Genomic DNA, 6,000 nt, shown 5'->3' on the forward strand with positions numbered 1-6,000 from the left:
GGGCAAAGGTTTCACCGTAGTCGATATCCTCGACTTGGGAGTAGCCTTGAGCCACCAATATTGCCTTGTTTCAAATCACAATTCCATTGGCATCTTGCTTGTTCTTGAATATCCATTTGGTCCCGATGACATTATGTTCCTCCGTTGGCCTAGGCACTAAATCCCAGACTTGGTTGCGCTCGAAGTTGTTAAGTTCTTCGTGCATGGCCATAAGTCAATCCTCATCATCGAGCGCTTCCTATACCTGTTGAGGTTCACAATACGAAACAAACGCGTGATGCTCACAATAATTCCAAATCTGTTGTCGGGTGGATACTCCCTTTTTATACTGCCAAGTACATCCTTCATAAGATGTGACTTGACTCTCAGCTTGTTCGCAATCTTGGCTGCTCGACGCTCAAAGAGTTCTCTATTAGATAACGGGGGAGCATCAACTTGTTTCCTTTGCTTGCCCTTGCATCTTGAGCTGGCTGTTGGTGCTCCAGAAGGGAATTGTGAGACAGTCTCCTGATCATCTTGTCCTTCGACTTGAGCAGGTTCACTAGTTTGTTCTTGTATTTGTGGTTGCTCTTGATCTTGATCTTGTGCTTCTTCTTGGTCTGGATCTCAGGGTTGCACTTGATCTTGATCATGAGCCGGTTCGGCGTCTTGGGGTAGTGCTTGAATATCCTGAGACACATCATCATTGTTGGGCAATTTATCTTGACCTAGAGCTTGTTTATTTTGTTGAGAGTCTTCTCTTTATTCATCGGAAGCATGTGGGGCTTGTGAAGGTGATGGCTCCACTTGAGTAGAGCATTGTCCTTCTCCTTCGGCCACAAGGGGTTCCTCAATGGGGAGTATTTGACCAATCCCCATTCTTCTTATGGCTTGGGGAGGAATTTCATCACCTACATCACAAAGACCACTTTGCTCCACTTGGGAGCCATTATTTTCATCAAACTCTACGTTACACGTCTCCTCAATTAGTCCGGTGGACTTGTTGAGGACACGGTAAGCATGAGAGTTTGTAGAATAACCAACAAAGATACCCTCATGTGCTCTAGAATCAAATTTAGCTAACCGTGCTCCTTTCTTGAGAATGAAACACTTACAACCGAATACCTGGAAGTACTTGAGATTGGGTTTGTTTCCAGTTAGAATCTCATACGGAGTCTTGTTCAAGCCTTTGCGGATGTAAAGCCGATTGGATGCATGACATGCTGTGTTGATGGCCTCTGCCCAGAAGTTATATGGAGATTTGAATTCTGCCATCATTGTCCTTGCAGCGTCTATCAAGGTCCGATTCTTCCTTTCTGCCACGCCGTTTTGCTGAGGGGTATATGGTGCAGAACATTGGTGTTTTATTCCCTCATCACCTAGAAACTCATCTAAGGTGTAGTTCTTGAACTCGGTGCCGTTGTCACTCCTAATCGTCAAGATCTTTGTTTCATATTGACGTTGCACTTCATTAGCAAAGTTGATGACCGTTTGTTGAGTTTCACTCTTCTTTTTAAAGAAATATACCCAGGTATATCTTGAGTAGTCGTCAACAATCACTAAGCAATACTTTCTGCCTCCAAGACTATCAAATGATGGAGGACCAAACAGATCCATATGGAGAAGTTCCAATGGCCTCTTAGTGTAGATAATAGTCGTTGGACGATGAGCAGTTTCATGAATCTTTCCTTCAATGCAGGCACGAAAGTAAATTGTAGGCAAGTGACTCAACAAGCATGACCTTCTCAATAGATAAATCTTGAGATACGACCACCTTACCAAATCCCAATACCTTTGAAGAGGATGCATCGCCGAATTGGACATGGGTGGGCATAGATGGAGAAGGATGCACATCCACCACTAAGTCCTTGCTTCCGGTCATATGATTTGTTGCTCCACTATCGAGCAACCATGACACCCCACCGGAAGCAAACTCCTGCAATAGATCAAGGCTTGGTTTTAGGTACCCATTTTTTATTGGGTCCTTTCATGTTAGAGACAAGGGTCTTAGGAACCCAGATAGCCCATTCAATATCCTCATCGTAGGAACCAACAAATCTGGCATAAACATGCCCATCACTAGCACAACATAAGTCATAAGAAGAATTGAATTTGCCGGCTGTGTTAGTAGGAATGGTTTTGCCATTCTTGAGGTTTCCATAGTCCACCTTGTTCCTGTTCACCTTTTGAGTCCCCTCACCCTCTTTGACAAAGATGTCCATGAGGGTGGGAGATCGTTTGTTCCTGATCCTTCTTTTACCTTTTTACTTGGAGGTAAGTCCAAGTCCCTCCTTTCCTACAACACCCTTTTGAGTGCTCAAGAGGTCGTTCAGACTCTTCTCACCTTGTATGCATGCCACAAGGCCCTTCTCAAGTTTCTCCTTTAACTTGGCATTTTCCTCCACAAGATGTACATGCTCACAATAGGGGTTAGTTGCACAAGCATTATCAATTAACACAAAGGGAGGGCACGTAGAGATCTCCTTGGTAAGTTTTGCTTGGAGTTGATCATGAGACTCTTTCAGAGAGAAATGAGCACCTTTTAAGGCCTTGTGGGCCTTGTCAAGTGTGTCAAACTCCTCTTTGAGTCTGTCATGGCCAACCCCAAGAGCATACTGTTCAGACTTAAGCATGCGAATAAGAACAACATCATGATCTAGTTTCTTTTGCATTTTAGCGCAGTCATCGTTATATGACTCCTCAAGAGCCAAACGAAGAGTGCACTCCTCTTCTAGAGCATTAGATAATTCGGCAATTTCATCGGCATAGTCACGACTGTGTCCCTTAAGCTTGAAGATGGTCTCCTCATGAGACTCAATGAGGTCAGTGGCCTCACCCAGTTGTTCCAAGAGAGCAACAAAGTGCTTCTTGGATTCTCCCTTAATAGTGCACAGAAACTTGTCAAGATCATGCTCATTAAGTTCCCCAACATCACTATCTTCAACACAATTTAACAATGAAGGAGCAGAAGCAATGTTGGTCTTAATGATGAGAGTTACCTGATTGATACCTTTTGCCATGAGGCACTTGGTGATGTGGTTCTCGTTGGGGGTGTTGAAGATAGACACCTTCTGGGGAGAGGTAGTGGCAATAGCAACAGTTGCCATTGCCACTGTATCATCATCATCATCTGAAGGATACTCTTTAAGGGCCACCATCCCTTTTGGGTGAGGTTTCTTCACAAAGTTGTTCTTGATTGGAAATGATTTGGTTTTGTCTTTGCGAATGAGCTTGCCTCCGTTGTCTTCCCTTTTCTCATAGGGACATTCGGCCACGAATTGACTCACGTTACCACAGTTATAGCATGTCCTTACTCGTTGTTTGGGTTTGAATCCACTTGAGTTGTTCTTGGTGAAAGTGGGTCTTGAGTTCCTCTTGTTGCCCCAGAATTGCCTTAATGCAAGAGCCATGTGCTCATGATAGGCATACTTTGTGTCCTCAGGGCAGCCCTCCTCTTCCTCATCATCATCTTCTTCTTCTTCTTCTTCTTCTTCAAGCATTGCTTTTGCTTTCAACGCAAGGTTGGGTGAAGTTGTCTTTGATCGAACACGAGCAAGTGCATTGTCGGCTGTTTCATTCATGATTGACATTGCAATGAATTCATCCAACACCTCACTGGAAGACAAGGAGTGAAAGTCTGGCCGCTGACGACTGACTGATGACATAGCTTTGTTGAAAGGCATGATGGCTTTCAGGAACTTGCGTTTGACCCATGTGTCATCCACATCCTTGCTCCCATGATCCTTGAGTGCCACAGCAATAGCAGTCACCCTCCGATAGAGATCACGAGGGTCCTCGTCTTCCTTCATCACAAACTCATCGGCCTTATCAAGTATCACTTCATAGTTGGATCGTTGAATGCTTGAGCTTCCCTTGTACAACACCATAATATGCTCCCAACAATCCTTGGCCAAAGTGAAGGGACGCAAGTGAGGAAGATCTTCAGGTGGCACTGCAGACTGGAGAATAAACAAAGCAGAGTGATTGTATTGATTGTCTGCATCTTTTCTCGGAGTGAGGTTGCTTGGATCATGGGGATAATATCCTTGCTCAATGATTCTCCACAAATTTGTTGAGCTGTGATTCAAATGAGACTTAATAGAAAATACCCAGTTAGCAAAGTCACCTTTCACAAGCTTAGGAGGAGGACCAACAGGATTAAGACGTGGTGCGGGAACGGATCCTCCATAGACCATGGGGGGGTGGAACTGAGGCATATGTTCCAGTCCCATCCTTTTCGTGAGATGAGGGAGGTTGCATACCTTTAGCCGCTTCCTTAGAGGAGTTGGCCTCCGAATCGGAAACGGTGGGTTTAACCACTATAGCCGGTTCAGGTGAACTTTTAAATCCCTCAATTAACTCTTTAAGCATGGTCTTGACCTCGTTTGTCAAGGACGTCTTGAGAGCGGCCATAGCCGTATTCAAGTCGTCCCTTGTGACCGAAGTCAAGTCCATGGCCTCGGGTTGCCCATGGTTAATTCCCTCTTCGCCTTCCATACTCTTCGGGTGGTTAAACCCTTAATAAAGAGACGTGGCTCTGATACCAATTGAAAGGATCGATATGGTTGGCTAGAGGGGGGGGGGTGAATAGACAACGACCACTTTTTAATTAATCTTAGCAAGTTAAGGTAAACAACATACCGGTTCATAAATAATACGACAATGAGGTGAACCCTAAAGAAGCTAACAACGAGAGCTATTAAGACAAGTAAGATATAGTCACAAGCATAAGCAAATACAAAGTAAAGGATAGAGATAACCACAAGTGGAACCGATGGAGACGAGGATGTGTTACCGAAGTTCCTTCCCTTTGACAGGAAGTACGTCTCCGTTGGAGCGGTGTGGAGGCACAATGCTCCCCAAAAAGCCACTAAGGCCACCTTATTCTCCTCACGCCCTCGAACGATGCAAGGTACCGTGATTCCACTATAGGTGCCCTTAAAGGCGGCGACCGAACCTTTACAAACAAGGTTGGGGCAACTCCACACAAAGCTTGGAGGCTCCCAACTAGACCACGAAGCTTCACCACTATGGAATATGGCTTCGAGGTGACCTCAACCGTCTAGGATGCTCAAACACCCAAGAGTAACAAGATCCGCAATGGATTGGTGGGGGAATCAACTTTTCTCTTGGTGGAAGTGTGGATCTAGGCCTTCTCAACCAATCCCTAAAGAATCAACATGTTTGATTGGCTAGGGAGAGAGATCGGGCACTTTTGAGCTTAGGGAGCAACAATGGAGCTTGAGAGGGTAAGAGATCAGGTTCCACAGCTAGAAGAACCCTTTATATAGTGGGGAAAAGAATAAGACCGTTTCCCCACTCTCTGCCCGAGCTCCAGCAGTACTACCGCTGTCTGCAGCGGTACTACCGCTGGCACTCCAGCGGTACTACCGCTGACCAGGGGCGATACTACCGCTGGATGCAGCGGTACTACCGCTGGGCCCCTGGTAGTGCAAAAGCACTACCACCGCCAAGAAAGTCTTCGCGAAAAGGTCCATCCACGAACTACCGCTAGGCAGGCGGTACTGAGCTCCTGGAGCGGTACTACCGCTGACCAGGGGCGGTACTACCGCTGGCTGCAGCGGTACTACCGCTAGGTCCAGCGGTACTACCGCTGGGGACCAATTTGCAAGGAGGAAAGAAACACAGTGACGGGGGCCGCTTCAAAAATGAAGGTAAGGGAGAATATGTGAAGTGTGCGCGTGCAAAGATAGATTCCACCCAAACCTTTCCACTACGGATCCCCTCTTAATAGTACGGCTTTCCTATGACTCTAAAGAGAATCGTAGAGAGCGTCGTGCTTACGTTCCTTGAATGAGGAGACGAGTCGTCTTGTGCCGTTGACGTGTGTTATCTGAAACCTTAACACACACGGTTAGTCCTTTACGGTACTGTCATCAATCACCAAAATTACTTAGGCATAAACTAAGCCCCAACATCTAGTGATATACTTTTCATGACATATAACACATATTTAATTCCTTAAATCGGTGACCTAGAACTACGCGAATGACTTATACA

Source organism: Hordeum vulgare, chromosome 1H (genome assembly GCF_904849725.1).
Source record: "Hordeum vulgare subsp. vulgare chromosome 1H, MorexV3_pseudomolecules_assembly, whole genome shotgun sequence".
In the NCBI taxonomy this organism is placed as follows: domain Eukaryota; kingdom Viridiplantae; phylum Streptophyta; class Magnoliopsida; order Poales; family Poaceae; genus Hordeum; species Hordeum vulgare.